Source organism: Thermobia domestica, chromosome 1 (genome assembly GCF_964235325.1).
Source record: "Thermobia domestica chromosome 1, izTheDome1.hap1.1, whole genome shotgun sequence".
Lineage (NCBI taxonomy): Eukaryota > Metazoa > Arthropoda > Insecta > Zygentoma > Lepismatidae > Thermobia > Thermobia domestica.
In genome coordinates, this window is record NC_137454.1 from 350,005,103 (window position 1) to 350,024,934 (window position 19,832).

At 35.1% G+C, this 19,832-nt stretch overlaps 1 protein-coding gene across 2 annotated transcripts in view; it reads left to right on the forward strand.

Moving 5' to 3' along the window:
• Positions 1 to 19,832, forward strand: part of LOC145664025 (uncharacterized) — a 384,402-nt gene that overhangs the window by 358,670 nt on the left and 5,900 nt on the right. The window lies entirely within an intron of this gene.

Genomic DNA, 19,832 nt, shown 5'->3' on the forward strand with positions numbered 1-19,832 from the left:
GAAATTATATAAGAGAAAATTCCCTAGTATATAAAGAATTAAGAAATGCAAAATATATAGATTAATATTATATTAACTATTTTCGAGGAGTTAGGATTACCAAAACTCCTTTATGTATTTACTAGGACCATGAATATATACGAATATATATGAGTAGCTGAATAGCAAAACCCGTTAAATTCACATTTTAAAATTTGTGACAAATCGAGAAAAACTGTTTAAACACGTCATAATTGTAAAATAACATTAGAAACTAGAGAACATTAAAAAATTAAAAGTAATATGAGTGTTGGTCTGTCGAAAGCTGTATAATCACACTAGTCTGTGAATTGCGTTATTGAAGAAAATAGTTTGGATTTAACAGGTTTTGCGTATGTAAATGGAAATAACAGCTTTTGCATCTGGACGAGCGGCCATTTTTGTTGAGGCTCAAGATACAAAACCTATCAAAAAGAAAGGGACTCAGAGTCGGAAATCAGTATTATACCTACTGAAATATTGGGGGGGGGAGATGTATTATCAACTATACATTGCACAAGATTGGCACAAATGAATATGGATACATAAATGCTACATTAATTTTGTTCTAAATTGAAAACAATGGATCCAAATGTGCAAAAAATTGAATTATGTAACCTCCTCTCCATTATCATCTACTAAATGGAAGTCCATATCGTCGTCGTCCTCTGGTGCATCACCATTTTCTCGGTTTTCTATCCCTCAAAAACCTGTAAAACGTGAGCATTGAGCTGCTGTCAATCGTCAAACCCTTCGTAACTACAAGCGGAGTTAATTATACCTATACGTATACATTTCTAAACTGAATGACTATATTTTGGAAGAGTTTGTAACCTTTTATGGACTAACGTAGGGTGAATATTAATTTGCCAATTATCCCAATATATGAATTTGAAATATAGCAAAACAAAATGTGCAAATGTTGAGTTTGAGCAAAACAGTGGCAGAAAGAGTATCAGAAATGGTAAATAAGTGGCAAAATTTTTTAACATGTTGTACCAGAAGCATGTTATAATTTTGAATGATAATTGACACGAGACATTTTAAGAAAGAGGTTCTGCTGAAGCTGAAGAGACCGTTTAGAGAAGAACCTAATCCAACAATGTTCTGTTCAAAGTACAGAATTACCCTGAAATACAAAACAAACGACTTTTAATCACAGATAGTACACTCACCATGTCTTTTTGGCTACATTTCGTTTCCAGTTTTTCATGTGTCTTGTACATTTTCTAGACAATTTTGGTGTTGTCTGATAACAAAATTATGATCATTGCTGCTTAGAGTATCGTTTTCTTTCGATTTTGAGTGCATTTGCCTAGTAATTATTAATGAAAAGCAAATAAGCACAGAAAAGTTTCACGAACAGTTAGGTTAAGACCTATAGTGTCTCCATTTTCAGTCCAGGGTGCGCGGTGGCTCAGCAGTAGAGCGTTCACCTAAGGTGCTTGGGGCCCCTGGTTCGATCCCAGCTCGCGCCATGTGGACTTTGTGGTGGACAAACACCGTGCTCGTGGGTTTTTTCGGGGTACTCCTGTTTCCTCCCACTTTCTTCATTCCACCATTTCATTCATTTCTCATCATCACCGTCTCCTTTAGCCTAAGCGGCATAACCATGGGACGTAGAACTAAAGATTTCATTTTCTTTTCTTTTTTTTTTTTTTTTTTTGAATTTTTAGTCCAAAAATAAAAAAAATAATGAAAGCACACACTTCAAATTCTGCCAAATAAAATTTCGAATGGTTTACGAAGAGTTGCAATATATATTCAGATTACTAAACTAATCCTATACAGTACGAAACCTCAAATTGTTTGAAATATGGAATTAATCGGGTTTGATTCTGCTTTTATCATTAGGTTATTTGCAGGTTTGGGATTTAACAGTTTATAAAACTGAATATGGAAGAGGGATTTAACCGGTTTTGCATCTGTATTTCTCAGTTCTTCACATAGTAGGGAATATTTTTTTTTCCGTAAAATTTCCCTCCAGTTTTATCTCCACGATTTTTTTATAGTCCACCATTTTAGGCAAAACGAGGATTAGGCCAAACGAGTATCCTTATTTCGCCTAAAATGGCGGACATAAAGCTTATCTTTTATCTGTCATAGAAGTGTCAGATAATTGGTTAGGCGAAACGAAGATTAGGTCAAACGATGCAAGATCCTTAGAAACTTAGTTTGAGGTGGGTGGTAACTGTATCCCCCCCAAAAAAAAATCGGTCTAGCAAATTTCCAACGATTAAATTACCAACAAGAACAATCCTACTTTTATGTAATAGATTTGTTTTAAATAGTTCTCCTGTGTAGGAGATCGGTTAGCACTTGCGCTTCTAGTATGCTCTGTTGGGGCTCGAGTTTCAAATGGGGAACACGGCGGCATAGTGATAGTGCGTGAGGTCCCTCTTTCGATTCCCACAAAGTAAGTATATGGTGGACAACATTGTGTCCGTGGGTTTTCTCGGAGTTAGTCTCGTTCTATTTCCACCTATTCTTCCATTCTTATTCGCTTCCTTTCTATTTTGTATATTTATTGTTTCCTATGTTTGGATATATTTGAGTGACCTTTTAAGTCTCTCATAAGTTACTTGCTATCATACAGTGTTTTTCTAGTTTTCTTTTCTTTTCTTTTTTCTTTTTTTTTTAAGTAAAACTGAGGGATTATTTTTGAAATTTTAAGGCTCAATAGTGCAGAGAGTTCTGGCAACAATGTTAGGACATGTTACCCTTCTCAGCCTGCACCCCATTACCAAAATCCTGGCGCCGCCTATGATTACGGCCTCTTTTACGTTTGAAATTGTATTGCCATGTGACGATCGAGTTACCTCATTATAAGGTCTATTCCAGAGACGGTATTAATTTCGGTGTCCTAAGATCTCAATGTGTACCATTTCGTTTCCTAGGCTGTATATTCTCCGAAGCACAAAGAATGAAATTGACTGTCGAGTTTTACGCCCTACGTTTATACCCTTTTGGCTAAAGGAGGCGCATAATTAATGAAAATGATGAAATAATTAGTGGAAAATGGTTGGAAATGGTAGAATACCGACAACATACACAAGTACGATGCTGTGCCCCCTATAAACTCGCGTAGCCCGGGATCGAACTAGTAATTACTTGCACCAGAGGCGAACGCTCTACCACTGTGCCGGTATGGCTAGATAGAAGTTTACCAGACATACACCTACAGGACTCCGCGACACAAATTGAAAAACGCCTGCATTATTGTATGTGTTCATTGCGTCTGTATGACGAATCCTTTGCCCAAAATTTAACTTGATTATACTTTTATTTCTTATCTTCATGTTTTTTGTAAGTGGCGAACAAATGTTAGGTATATTGCCTCAGACACTTGCTCTTATTAACATTTTTTTCCCCAAGCACCATAGTAAATTAGTGTAGCTGAGAAAATATATACTGTGCGAACGTTAAAACAAATTAGGATACATAACATTCTTATTAACACCTCCACACTCACGTTTGTTTATTCACGAATGTGGCATAAGAAAATTAAGATTGAGAAATACTTAAAACGGCTCATCGTGAGAATACAGGCGTTTGAATACACACACAAATAACTAAGAAAAACTAAAAATAAAGTAGATCATAGTATAACTCAATACAGTCGTATCACTTTCCGATTTTCATGAGTTTCAGTCCAGCTACACACCTGCCCTCTACTTACACTTACATTTCATGATTCATACTATGGTATACAAACATGTAATTACAATCATTAATAACATCTCTTTCAGTGTGAGTAGATTTGTAATAAATAGATTTTTGTGCAATGCTTAAACTTGCAGAGACATGGTTTTTAAAAAAATAAGGGCCATGGACGTATTTCTTCTTCTTCTTTTACTCTCTTCTGAAGTATGAAGAATTTCTGAAAAAAGACTCCAGCATAAAAGATTGCCGTATCACGTCCACAGTCACGCTAGCGCCCAATGAACGTGTTGAAAGCAAAAACCACCAGATGGCGCAAATGTTGTTTACTGCCACTTTTTTTCGCGACAGCCAAAACGGAATTGCAAAAGATGGTTGTTACGCACACCATGATTTAGAAAAAGAAAGTCACGTAATAAAAAAGTTAACTCACTTATTCAGATATATGGCTTTTAACAGCTATCGTGGGTTAGAGTAATGAAACTATCACACAAGTGATGCGATGGATGCTTCGTTTTGCGTATTACTATTGAATAGTGGCTTCTTTGGTCAAATGTGACGCTTTCTCAAGTTCAGTTATGCATGCATTAAAAACGTTGCTCTTACATTCAACTAGGTTAATGGATTCAGGCATGAGACCACTTACTGATTAAGTGCTTGTCTATTGGGAAAGGTTATGTACACTGTTCCTTTTAAGAGTTTATTTATATATTATCCAGTATTTTATAGTGATTATTTATGATCATTATGTTATGTAATAATGAAATTGAATTTGGTAGTATTAAATGCGTAGGAGCAGTGCTCGAAATTTTTCTTTCATTGCCTATGCGCCAGTTTTAAAAACGAAGCGCCATAACAAATAGGTCTATATGTTAATCTGAAATGAAATAAACACCAAATACCAGACTCATGTATCCAGTCGCCGGCCATGGCGATATGGCGCCCGTGATTTTTCGACCCTTGATGGGAATATACAGAATTATCGTAATCTGCTCGGGGTTAGAATTTCTGTACACTAATCGGCGAAAGTAAATATCCTCTTTTGTTTTGTCGAAAGCTACGTAATGTCACACGGTTTTCGTCCACTACAACAGCCACTTGGCGCGAATTGGTATCAAATCAGAGACCCCAATGTAAATGTTCTACCACAATACTATCGCAGTCCCGTACAATGACGAGATAAATAGAAGTTTCGCACACAAAGTATTGAAGAAGAAAACAGAGTCAGTAGGGCATACAATAATAATGATAACAATAACGAGATACTAAGAGTAATGTGGTTATCTTCGCCATAGTCGAGAACAACTGTATTAAGGTAGGAAGAGAGAATTAAAAAAAAAAAAATACGTAAACAATGGAGCTATTGTTTCGCTCAATCAAAATTTTTCATCATCCAGTTCAAACAAGCTTAAATATGCAGTAAAAACATTGTTGTCTGTGAGATAAATGGGATTACATGGTTAGCTCTTATTGACGAGAATACATTTCTTTACTTATTTCTAGTTGGTTTTATTAGAGTTCCTTTCAGCACCAAACAGTGGCGTATTTAGGAGTTTGTTCTCCTTTGTGACACTGGAAAGCAGGGGGAAGGGCAATTGCTAACTTTTCTTCTTTTCTGTAGTTTGTTCACTATTGTTATGGTACGCCAAAATTTGGTAATAAAATTTAATATTAAAATTTATTTATTTTTATTAATTGGCTAAAAAAAGGAAAATTAAAATATTGTTTATAAAGTAACTTGTAGTAAGAAATTAATTATGTTGCAAACAGACAGATTATCACACCAAATTACATAATGCTTATGATTGTTGTTTTCATTAAGTAACAGACACGAGTCTGCAAGTGTCTCAAGAGTATAAACAAATACTGAAGCAAGAAAAAAATGTAAACTCTGTATAAATTTGTGTTCACAATAACACATTCTCAAAATTAGGTAAAATTGTAAAAATCGCAGACGTAAACAAACTGTCTGGAGTTTTGGTCAATAAGAAAAAATGCTGAAACTGCGGTTTCAGCACAAAGATGTATAAACTACAAAATTTGATAAAAAAAAAAAGCAACAAATTCGTCATAATAAAAATTAACATAAAAAGGTTATGTCAGACTGAATCTAGATCAGTCCCAAAGAATCCATTAAAAAATCAGTTCTTAAAATCAGTTCTTGTCTCTGTAGCAAAGCCACATCAAGTTCCAGTGGAAACCCATCCACTGTATTAAACATCAACTTCAAACTCCGTGTCCAGGGATTCAACTCCAATATACATCAAAAGTATATAGTAATACATCTCTAATTATTCTCAATTAACTAAATCGCCATCAATTTTATTAATGTAATCAAGCAATTTCACTTAACAAAACATCACAACATAATACACCTAACTCTACTAAAATAAAAATAATAAATATCTAATTAAAATTAATTACTCACATAGTAATTAATTTATAACCTTCACATATTAAACATAAAATCCTACATCGTAGGTTGGTGGAAATATAATTATAATCATATTCCTGTCTACTTTAAATAGTAAACAAAAACGGCTTGTATCGTGTCACTAATTCACTACATCCCAACTTTAAAAACACAACACAATATAAAATTGTCACTATATAAAATTTCCCAAATTTATATTGCAACTTGCATCTGTCAAGTGAGTTATTCAAAAGTTGAAAGTTGGAATTATTTAAGATTGTTTGCTTAACTACAACTTCACAGGCAGCCAAGATGTGGTTGGCACACGTGAATCGGTACGGTATGCGAAATCTGAATCGCACGGTATGGGAATCAACTCGTACGCTAAGGGTAAATATGCACTCACCAGATGGGAATCAACTCTTACGCTAGGGGTAAATCCACTGTCAGCTAATGGGAATCAACTCGTCCGTTTCGGAATCAATTCGGTATCAGCCCTTGAGTTGGAGAATTAAATATATTTTAATCAATTGTCTGCTAATATACTAAAAATGTGAAACTCGTATGTCGGTGGAGGACACCCCCCCCCCAAGCAAATCTGAAATGACGCTTCTGCAAACAAAAGTTGAATATTTGTTATCCGATTTCAACTTAACTGATTTCATTTTCAAAATAAATAAATAAATAAATAAAAATAAAAATAAAAATAAATAAATAAATAAATTAAATTAAAAAAATTGGATATATTCAGTTTTCTCTGTGTACATTTTTACATGGATTTTCTCGGGGTTCTCCCGTTTGCTTCCTCTTCCTTTTTCTTCGTTTCAGAATTTCGTTCATTTCTCATCATCACTGTGTCCTTTAGCCTAGCCGCCACAATCGTCGGATCTAAAACTTAAAGATTTCATTTCATATCATTTTTTGGGCATTTTTCGCAGCTATGGCCTTAAGCCCGTTACGTGTGAGGAATGAAGTCCCTAGGCGAGCACACTATTCGGAGAAAGGGAAGGTAATCTTAGGTAACCATCCCAGTATTTGCCTGGTGTGAATGAGGAAAACCCAGGAAAACCCTTTTCCAGGATGCTTGGCCTGAATTAGCGTCTTTCCGATTGACTGTCTCCGCCGGGGATAACTTTTGCTTTCGTCTAAATTTGTTACTGGTTTAACCTTCAACATGCATATTTTACATTTCATTGTAGCCCTAGTCTTCTGACTATTGTCATACCGTTGGAAGAGAAGATAACACTAAAATATATTGAGTAATGCAGTAAAAAGCGTAGTTTGAAATTCTTCAAATAATCGTGCATATTTGAACGTATTGTCATGTAGCACATGTTATGAAACGTTTTCAGTACATGATTGCTTGATTTAACGCAAATTAACATGTCAGTGCAAAAGACAACACCATTCATAATTGTGTAGATGATGTATCAATCCAGGAAATACCAAAGGCATTTACATTAATTAAGAAAAAGAATAACAAATTCATGTTTTTGCCGTATGTCTGTCAATCAGATAGTTCAGGAAAACTTTCCTTCGTGCAAAGAACAATTGGGGTCAATACTCTACGCAAAACATTCTTTTTTAAAACAAATATTTTTCTTTAAAAAACTAATTTGCATAAAACTGTAATTCTGGAAGAAAGAAATTGCGTTAAGGGCATGCAACGTAAGACTAATAATAGGTTTAGGAAGATGGTGCGAAGACAACAATGAAGTGTGTGTGTATATATATTGTTGAAGGACACCATTTTTCTACCTAAATTTACTCTGTACCCCCTTTTTGATGTTATAAAAGTATTATAATGTTATGTCGCGTGCGGAAGACAACATCCACATAGAATGCGATGGTCCATTTTTTTTTATAAAACTCCAAAACACGTAAGAAGTCTTCTTGGCTTGCAAATCTGTCTTCTTATATTATGATTTTTTTAAAAACTGACTCACTTATTATATCATATACGTATATACAAAGTGGCCTAAGGCATGTTTTCTGGCTACGGTAGCTGCAGTGATACTAGAAAGTGTCTTTAGTAACGTAAATGAGAAACAAGAACTTTTGGAATAATAAAAAAAAAAAAATGGATCAAAAGATTACGATCTTGGCCAAGAATCTTAGGAATGATCCAAAAAATGCTTCAAAAGGTTGAAATTTTGGATAGTAATTAGTTTTTGGATCAGAGGCTACGAAATTTTTGATCACCCCTAAATCCAGTTTTTGTATTTTCTACGAAATAAGCACATCATACTGAGTTAAGTGATAGTTTGGGTTTGGCTACACTATATTTAGTTCTCCAGATATAAGGTGTAGAAGAAAATTTTTAATAGAAATAAATTGGATCTCCTGATCCAACAAAGTGTCTTAAGTAACGCAAATGAGAAAGTGTAGTGAACGTTACGGATCTGCGCACTATTTTTCGCGGTCAACTGTCTCAGTTTAAAACATCAGTGTTGCCAAAGCTTTGATACAAACAGTAGCTAAGCAAGGGATGAAATTACTCGATTTTTTTGGTGAAAAAACACCACTAAAAATTGGAATTATAATGATTTCGAAACAATTAATACTATACATTATTTACATTATAGATTTTTAAATGAAATAATAATAACAACTTTCAAAGGAAAAGAGGCCGTGGTGGTTCGATGGTAGAGCGTTCACCTCTGGAGTCTCATGTCCTTCGTTCGATCCCAGCTCGCGCCAAGTAAGCTTTGTGGTGGACAAACACCGTTGCGTGGGTTTTCTCGGGTCTCTCCCGTTTGCTCTCACTTTCTTCATTCCACCATTTCATTCATCTCTCATCATCACCGTCTCCTTTAGCCTAGCAAGCATAAAAGTGGGAAGTTGAGTTGATTTTGAGTTTAACGTCCCGTTTAGCAGCGCAAAACTTAAAGATGTCATGTCTCAAAGGAAAAATATAATAACCAATTCACTTTAACGTAAGCTTATGTAGGTAATCGGCTTGCTTAGGGAAATGGAATTTATATGAGTAATGACATAGCAGCCTTTTTGGGTGGTATCTACGAATTATTTCGGAAATGTTGATTGGCTAATCATATGTTTTAGTACCTAAAAATGAGGTTAGTTTTACATGTGCAACTTCATTTTATGTTGAAAATGCTGTACGACTTGTAGCTTCTAACGAAATCTCTTCAAATAAAGGACATTAAGAGCTGGAATTTTTCTCCGTTAAAGGGAAATGGGTAGCAGGGAGCATAACAGGATTCTGAAAGGGGGTCACGCTGTATATTTGTCCAACTTGTCGTCCTTTACGCTGATAAAATCAAACAAAAAGAAAAAAATAAACACATATTTTGGACTAATAGTTCTTAATTACAGAAGGATAAGTTGCTTGCAGGACAAAAGTTGTTAAATTTGTAAGTTGTCAAATATTGGTAGTCAAATTCCCTAGATCTAGCAATTTTTCCCCTAAGTTGACATACTACAGTAGAACAGTAAGAAACTGAGGATCCTCCTCAGATATTTTTTCTTTCTTTGTTTTCGTAATTTTAGTGAATATCTTTGTTTCGGTTTCTTTAACACACTTCCAGATACAAATACTGAAACCAACTTAAACATACAGAAATCATTTTCAAATTTTTAAACTCGAAAACTAATTCGTGGGGGAAGAACAATGATGGATTTCTCCCCGGAACCACATTACTCTTCAAGTTTAATATAAGTTACCAGTATATTAACAATATTATTTGTCACTATCAATGTATTGAAAGTTGTCCTCGGTGGAAGTCTTCTGAAATTCCCATGAGGCAGGGTGTCTCAGTGGTAAAGTGCTTATTTCTGGTTCGAGGAGTCTCTGATTCGATCCCAGGCCATGGCACGTTTTGGTGGACAATATCGTGTCCTCGAGTTTTCTTGAGGTCCTTCCGTTTCTTCCCACATTCTCATTCCATCTATTCTTTCTAGAGATGGGCATAACCGGTTTTTATAAAAACCGGAAACTGGTTGTTAGAAAAACCGACATTTTGGTTTTCTCCAAAACCGGTTTGGTTTTCCACCGAAACCGGTTTCGGTTTCCTCCAAAACCGGTTCGGTTTCTTCCACCGAAACCGGTTTCGGTTTTTCTGCAAAACCGGTTTCGGTTTTCTCCAAAACCAGTTTCGGTGAAAACCTATGGAAAACACACCAAACCATTACTGTAGAAACGGAATTGGTTTCCAAAGAACAACGAAACGCTATTCTGGTCAGAAATAGAACACATTTTGAAAAAAAGGAACCGGTTTTGAAAAAAAACCGAAACCGGATCCAGTGATTTTTTTTGAAAATTTTCAAAAACCGGTTTTTGTGCCCACAACTAATTCTTTCACAGTTATTAATCGTCCGTCTTTTTTTGGTCTAAAGGATATAATCGTAGGATATTAAATTAAAAAAAAAATCCCATTTTAAAAACTACTCACTTTGTCTCAATACTCCAACATCCTCTATTATATCTTAGTTACAACTTAAAGTTTACATCAGTGTGACATAGTAGAGTATTTTTGTCAGTAGGTTGAAGAGATAGCATCAAATGGTGGACACCAAATGGTGGGCTAAACTCGGGAAAATAATATTGTAGTTTAGATTGTAAGAACTCAAATATTTTCAAATTAACGTGATCTGTCCCTCATCAAATGTTGAAAAAGGTTGACCGTAGAAGGGACTAGTTTTCGGTTAAGTGTCTAGTAGTGTTACTGAAGACATAAATTGCGAACGTGAAACAAAAGCAAGGATAATAATGGCGATGAACACATTTAGGAAGGAGAAAAGTATGTTTTTTTTAGTCTTTATATAAAGATTTAAGAAACATCGAAACTATGTTTAAAAAGTATCGAAAAAAGCAAATATTTCTAAATGTAGGTATGGGAAAGAATGAAAATAATAAGGTAGTTCGATTGGGCTAAGAATAATGAAATGTTAGAGCTAGAGGAGAACGGGACATTTGCAAATGTACTGTAATTAAAAGAGAAAGAGAAACTGGTTGGAATTTTGTCTGAAAATAGACTGTATGAAAAGGACATGATAGAAGATATGGAAGGAGTGAAAAAGAGAGAGATGCGAAAAGGCTATAATGCATGTATGGTATCAAAATATAAAATTACATTAATAAGACAAATTGATTCATTGAAGACCGAAGCGTCGTAATATCTCTCTTTCACATGATCCGTCTCATAAGTTAGTTAGCGACCGATGACTTCCCAGTATTGAAAAAAGACCTATTATGAAGATATGTAACTGGCTGAAGAAGAGATACTTTATCTAATTCAATCTAACCCACTGTATACATCGTTAAGCTTAATGTAGTACTAAATATGAGATTGAAACAGTAGATAATGAAAAACACAGCAAAATCAATGATATATTCATTCCTATTCTTATTAATCAACGCGTCAAGGAAGTGTTCTTAGGAACTCTCAAGTGTCGTAAAAGGTTAATTCACTACGCTGAAGTTCTACACTGACTGACAGATATAATACGTTGATTATTATTATTATTATTTCTTTGTAATATAATATTTCGTTACGATCATGACAGTGTCAAGTGAAACAAATTAGAAAAACACACACTTAAATATATCGTTACATTAAGTTTTGTTTTGACGGTACATGGTACGATGGGGCAAGCACACACACACACACACAAAAAAAAAAAAAAAAAAAAAAAAAAATGGTGAATAACTAAAGAAGAAGGCACGACAAGGAAATAGTTTTAGGTATGCAAGTCACTCTGTAATTAATCTTTTCATCACTTTAAAACTATTTTTTTGTGTAATATATTCAATTAATGTTGACAGCATAGTTTGAGATATAAATTGTGCGTCTAAATATTTCCTTCTCGCTTTACTTTCTTTATTAATACTTAATTTACAAGCTGTCAACAACGAGAAATGAACTTATGTTTCTTTTTCGAAAAGGCAGAAAGAAAAAAAGTAAACAGCATGCTTCACATATTTCTATCAGCTTTTTATGTTCTGTAGTAGTAGAATACTCTGTGTAATGGCTCTGAACAGAGAAAGCTTCTGTATTTGATGTCTTTCAACAAAATGGATAGAGAATTGATAACAAAATAGAAGTAAACCAGTTGAGAATACTCCAAGAACATTGCCAGAACCAGGGGCGGATCCAGGAAGGACTTCTGGGAGAGAGGCGGCGGGCTGTAATACTGCTACTTAGAGTTACTTTTAAGAGCTCCAAACTCTGGGGTGAGTTTTATTTATATATATAAAGTAAGAAACTTTCCTCTTCTGGGATGGAGGCGATTGCCCAGATCGCCCCCCTGGATCCGCCACTGGCCAGAACCAACTTAAAATGAATTGAGAGATGCAACAGGAAGGATAACTGCGATTATTCCTATATGTAAAAGTAGATCTTTTTATCCGCACTTTCTTCTGTTTCTCGCAAAAATTCGCAAAATATCATCTCTTTTACTTATGGTTCCCAAGATATGGCTTCTTAAATCTCCCGAAATCGGAACTATTTTTTTACCAGTCGGGAACGGTAAGTCATTGAGAGATTATTTGGTGTTGATCAATACCTAAGAGGATGGTAAACATTTTGGTACCGATATTAACTGGTGGTCACCGGTTACTATTTGGTACCCAAGGTCCCTTTGAATTTTATCTAGATATGCCAAGTGAGATATTTTCATGTCGCCCATAGCAAATTTTTTAGGGGACAATAAGCAGGAAATTAGTAAAAGAATTACATTTTTTTTTTCAAAAATTATTTTGAGTAATGCGCCAAAAGTAAACCTGTACGGTTTCCTGATCTTTGCAAACCAAGTCCTAACTACATTCAAAAATACAGAGAGTAACCTCTCCCTTAGGCTGGGCATTTAAATCAAAATGAAATAATAAATAATAGGTCAACTGAACGTGTTATGATCGAAAATTCATTTTAAACAGTTCGACTGTTTTCTCACTTCCGCCATTTTATAAATACAAAATGAGAAGTATATAAATGTAATGAAAATTGCCCTCTTTTCTTCCTTTAGAAGCAAAATTTTGTACAAAGCTGGTGCGCATGTCCACTTATTTTTATTGAGAAATTTATACACCAAATTTCATCTTCCTAACTTGAAAGATTTCTAAGATACTATATATTGTTCTCATAAATTTTTCAATTCCGTCTGCTCCGTTAAGATATCCATTTTAATCTAAGCGACATGATAAAACATGCAGTTCGAGGTAGGTATTAACCATACACATAAAGTCATTTCTAACCGTTCAGACATTTTTTCCCGTAATGCTATCATAAACAAGATCACTTTTATTTTTTATTTATATAGACGAATCGAGTTGTCGCCGTCACGTCACAAAAGTGTAACATTTTCCTATTGCATAACAACTCATATTGTTCTATTCGTATGAAAAAGTATTCGCAGCCATCAAATTTGATGACCGCGACTGCGGGATGCATACTCATGTAAACTCTATATAGAGAAAAAAAAAATTCTCAATGTCTTGTGAACAAACTTTATGATACTAAGATACTTACAGTTCTGACAGATGGCAATACCAACTAAGTACTGACGGCTGACAAACATGCATTGAACTAAATTTTATTAACAATGCTGTTGGATACCTCTATATATTTGTTGAACGTGATCTCGGTTTTTATTCCGTGTGCATCTCACAGTGTCTTTAGTGTTGACCCAGTATTGTGAGACATTTGAAGACACACCTGATATACGAGGGTGTGTAGAAAGTCAGAAGTAACTGTGGTGGAAATCAACGTATTAACCAGACGACACCAGGGCCGATGGTATAGATATTGGAAGTCACCATGGAAAGGAAGTGGTGCAGATATTGGGAGAGCGCCTTGAAGTGGGTGGTGTACAGATATTGGGAGATTACCATACCAATTGGTCGGAGACGGAGTCATTATGTCATTTGCAGATGCCTGTTGCTGTACGTCTCATGATAATGTCAATAACCATATAATTATTTTATTAAGAGGAGATCATTTTGCGGTAAAGACACTTTAAACCAAAGTTGAATGTTCGATTACAGAAGACAGGCGCGGCGCCCCGACAACGTACCTAGGTACACTGAGAAAAAAAAAATGTAGGTGGCATACTTAAAAAAAATAGGTTACATGAGTAATTCCAGTAGTTTTTGGACTTAACGTACAGCAGACATATAACTGAAAACGCATGTTTTATAATACTTTCCGTATAAGTGTTCCATCTATACGTACTTTCCGTATGAAACAATATAGGCGGTCAGGATCTCATATACAAATGGACCTATATAACATACAGCTGAGGAATGTAACATAAGTATATGCATGTGATATACGGAAAACTGTTAGATGTCAGATATGCTGTAACGGCATGATGTAACATCTAAGGGCAGTGCTTATGTAGCATACGGATAGCATATGCTCCGTACTAATTTCTATAGTAAGCAAGAGGATACCGTATATTTGTACAATATACCGCTGTCCGGAGAACAGATTTTTCTCTGTGTAGTCGTTAACTTCGGATTTCCCAACCTTACACGCACGTTGAAAAATTATTCCTAATAAAGGTTCATAAGATATGCGACTTACTTTGTGTATTACTCCAGAACAATAATGTTTGTATCCCACATAAGGGTCTTCCATATTTTTTGGAGAACGCGCACAGGGCATTTGCCCAGTTACCCGGCTAACCAATCCAACCGTGGAAGATACTCAAACAAAGCTCTCCGATCCATCGTAGTTCTTCTTGAGTTTGACTTCAGAGACTATTGTTACAGGAATAAAAAAATATTATTTTAATTGAACTATCCATGCTTATACCATTTAGATTTAAGAAGACGGGTGTTTAAAGAAAGTGGATGAATGTAATAAAAGAAGGGTGAAATGAGAATATAGTAGGAAGCTGGCAAACCCGCGGAGACGTTGTTGTCCACTACAAGATTATATGTGTTGTGATCAAACCTGAGTGAGACCTCCTCTCACTGGAAGTGAGCACTCTACCACTAAAAGTCATGGTATTTAACAGAGCAATACTGTATTATGTTGTAGGTGCAGCTGCGCACCCTGAATTTTCTGTTGGGAGAGATCCCAAGTTTGGGGGTGGTGGTGGGCGAAATACTACAAGCAAGGGCGCCGATCCTGGGGGGCCAAGGGGACCTGGCCTCCCCAAAACTCATTTGGTCCCCCTCATTTTATTTGTAAATTTGCAATATTAGGCATAATTTGAATTGAATTTGTATTAAAATCATAATATATGCTTTCTGCATCTTAATGGGCCCCCCAAATTTACAGAGAAATCGGTGCCCTTGACTACACGACACCACGCCTATGTAGTATGAACAGATGTAATTCAACACCAGAAAATACGGGAAGTAATTGTTAACTACTGCCACCCATATTCTTAAAACAAAGTAGAGATAGATTGTCTTTATAAGAAAGAAAGAGTACAGATAAAAAGTAAAATGAAATCTTTATGCTAAATCAATAATTTATCTGCTAAGCAAGTGTAGTTCTATTAAGAAAACATACAAATGTATATCGAATTACGTAGTTTTGGAAGGGAGGGTCCGAACCATGTGGACCTCGCCCTCCGCGTGGGTACGCCACTGTGTAGGTGTATTGTTTCATTTACGATTGTTATTATGTTTTATTTAAAGTCTTTATTTTCTCGGCTTATACGTAGGTATCGCGGGCCGATATAACTCGCTTATACAGTGCCTAAGCGAAGTTTCAAATCCTGTTTGTGTGTTGTATCCAAGGGCTCCCATGTTGTGGTTTCCAAGGGGGGCAAGAAAAAGCGACATTTCAAATATAGTTTCAAATTTTGCTGTAACTATTCTAAAAATTCTTTTGGGTTTTCGATATAACGAAGTACAATTTCCTCTAGGGGGGAGAGCGCCCCACCTTGCCCCCCCCCTGATGGGCGCCCTTGGTTGTATTATATGATTATGGTGACAATCCAACACCTCAATAATTGTTCTTAGAGCTCAGGTACTTTTTCATCAGATTAATAATTTCATAATAATTTACCTGTAATTATCGTGCATCTTCCTTTATCTAGAAGGCATAACTTCTCACAAACAAACTTAAGATTTCATTTCAGCTAGAGATATTATTATTATACATACGCACAGTAGCTTAACAATATAGCTTGCATAAGAGAAATAAGCATAAAAAGCATAATGCATCACCTTTGAGTGCACCTTTTCAGGAAACTGCAACAGGCTATAAAAGCTATAATGCAATATCGTAATATAATAAAGGAAAAAATAAAACATAACAACAACAACAACAAATATTACGAAAGCCCGACCTCAATTTTTCCATAATAATATTAATACCATCACCTAATGAAGCAATGTGTTGGCTCTTTTTACAGTACATTACACACCATATATAACATCTTAATTTTCTATTTTATGTGTATATAAATAGATGGATATGCATAGTTACCTATATAAATATAAAAGTAATGTATTTACAATATTAAATTACTTGAGAAAATTCGCAAATGCGGTCTCCATTATCAAACAATTGAAGTGAATGAAAAACAAATTTATATGCCTATATACACTTTCCTCTCATCTTCATTTCATTGTAGGTTTATTTAAAGTATAAAATGCAGCAAAGAAACGTGATTTCACTGTTTGCTAAATAGGTACTTAACCAGTGTCCGCAACATTCATTTCGTGATTTCGATGAAAATGGTTTGTATTTTTGCTTCCATATTCTCCCTCCTTCCTTAACAACAACTAATATTGAATTTTCCTTTGATGTCACGATCTGCCAAACTATAATTTGAATACGTTAGAAGTCTCTTATTAGATCTTAAGAATTTGCATTTTAAAGTTTCACTATATAGTATTTATTTTTTCTTACCACTTACTGTCAGTATTGAAATAACACATGGTGGACGAGAATTGACCATACATTGATAGTCGTTAGAACAATGCATCGGCTGCAACCCTTGGAGTGGTCACGGAAAAGCGAGGAGGCCCGGATCCTCTTCCTGAAATTTGTTTGGGCCTAGGCATCTACATATTAAAATGCTAGAAAAGTTTACTTGTTTGTAGGTGTTTATATGTTTGTGGCCACTCCTTTCGACAGTGAGTTCTCGGGAACCATAGGCTCTCGAAATATGCTGTTTTCACTAATCGATTGCAAATTTTGTGTAGATTGTTCAGTTCTAATGGAATATTTAGAAAATGGCTGTTATTTCTTTATTACATTTTTTAACTGTACACTGCAAGTGTTGAAATATTAAAAAAGTAAAGCACCATGTCCTACGAGTTATACATTCCAACATCACAACTTTGTATACGGGATTAGCATATCTCTCCGGCTTTTATTTCATGGCCAAATAATAATGAAAAACGAAGGATAACCATTTCTCCAGTCTAAGATGACTCTTTATTGTTTGGAGTGTTTTGAACACCATATATTACTGACATTATAATAAAGTGTGTGTATTGTATTTCCTTATTGCATACTGCCTGCAAGAAGAAAGAAAACACTGATTATACATGATTAGAAACTCCAACCTGAAGTAGGCTGAAATCTTGCAAACGGTGCGAGATATTTTAAAAAATAATAATAGAAAATCTTCTCTTTATGGTACCTATTGCAGAGTTTTACCAAGACATCCTTCACTTGTGTCTGTAAAGATGAATGTACTTATATTGTGAGTAATGACAAAGAGATTCATACTCGCATGTGAATGATGAAATGTGTAGAGAACGTAGGTTCAGCTAGTTTGTATTAAAATTCTCATTGATGTCTTGTTAAATGATAACTGATAAACCTGATCGTCTTCACCCTGTTCATCGAAAGTTATATAGAAATCAATACTATTACCACAATGGACCATGATGTATAATATCGTTTGCCACACTTGAAGCATGGACTTTCCTAGTCATGAAACTGATTCTTTTTGATGTGAGGTCGAGAAAATCGTTTCCACAACATCGCATCATTCATTTTGAGGTCCAGTGAATCGTTGTAATTGGTTGGAGTTTACTGTCCCCTTTCAGCACCAAGATTATATCAGATATGGACCGTGCATTTTAGGATGGAATCCGAACAACCAGTTAATACATTCAATTTCATGGCTTTCTCATTGGGAATCTAACCCAGGACACAGCGCACCAAACGCACTCATCCTAGTTATAGACCAGCGGTGGAGAGCTGGAGGTGCAGTAATGACCAAGTACTTACTCCTTGATAAGCATTTACAAAGAACGTATAATATGATACAGTGGGGCAACAATAGCTCGAACCTGAAGAGAACAGATAAAATTTTGAGTTATCGAGTTTTTCGAGTAATCAATGTTAGAGTTATCAAGATGGCCACAACAAAAATTCGAGATACCGAGGTTCCGGAATCGATTGCAAATTTTGTGTAGATTATTCAGTTCTAATTGAATATTTAGAAAATGGCTGTTATTTATTTATTTATTACATTTTTTAGCTGTACATTGAAAGTGTTGAAATTTTAAAAAAGTAAAGCATCATGTCTTACGAGTTATACATTCCAACATCACAACTTTGTATACGGGATTAGCATATCTCTCCGGCTTTTATTTCATGGCCAAATGATAATGAAAAGCGAAGGATAACCATTTCTCCAGTCTAAGATGAATCTTTATTGTTTGGAGTGTTTTGCTCAATGAACACCATATATTACTGACACCATATATTATTAAGTATGTGCTCTATAACTTGAAGTTTTATTCATTCAATCTCCATAACTCGAAGTTGTGAAAGTTACTTCCTAAATTAAATAAGATAACTGGTAACAATAAAATACTAGATGTGAGTAAAACACAAATACAGTATATACACATTAGCAACAATGACAGAACTAGCAGCTATGAGAAATATGTAAAAGCGTGGAGCTACTGTATAGTTTCGACTTATCGAGGTCACATCAAGAGAAATTCGACTTATAGAGGTAAACTTTGACTTGTAGAAGTTCGCAAATACGAAAGTTCAAGTTACCGAGGTTTTTAAATATTATTTCGAAACCCGTAAAACTTGACTTATCGAGGTTGTAATTTTTAAACACTTAACTTACAGAGGTTACTTTAACATTGAATGTTATAGAGAGTCCAAGGGAGTTATCAAAAATTTCGAGTTATCTAGTAATTAGAGTTATTGAAGTTCGAATTATCGAGGTCGGACTGTAGTAAGAATAGACCTCCTTGGTGGTTATGATAACTGGACAATTAGTAACAGAGTATTTCGAAGTACCATCCATCAACCTGAAACCTTCTCATTCGAGAAAATACAGACAGAAAGGGTGTAAGGACACGTACTCCATTCTGTTCCATGATTGATTCGTTTGATGATTGACTGATTGATGGTAGTTATACTTCCAATCAATCAACCAATCAATCAATTATGACAGTCAGGGTTGGATTCAGTATTTTCTGACTACCAATCACACTGAAAGTCTTCAAAGTGACATGTGACAATATTCTTTACCCCTGATAGCACTAGTACGTAGAATGGGAAGGATATTTTAAAGAGGGTCGCAAGTGATATGCAGGAAAAGAAAATATACAGGAGAACATTTTTATCCTCATGGCTTCTGTTTTCTTGCCTACTTCACAAATGTTATATTGTTTTGTTTGGTGAATCCTTTTCCTTCAATCTTCAGAAAATTGATTGAAACTATTGCTTTTGCAAAACTCTGCTTTCTTTTAAGCCCCAAACGAAACATGATGGCAGAAAGTTTTAAAAAGTGTTGTTTCGCACTCTCCTAAATCCGGCCCTGATGGCAGTATTAA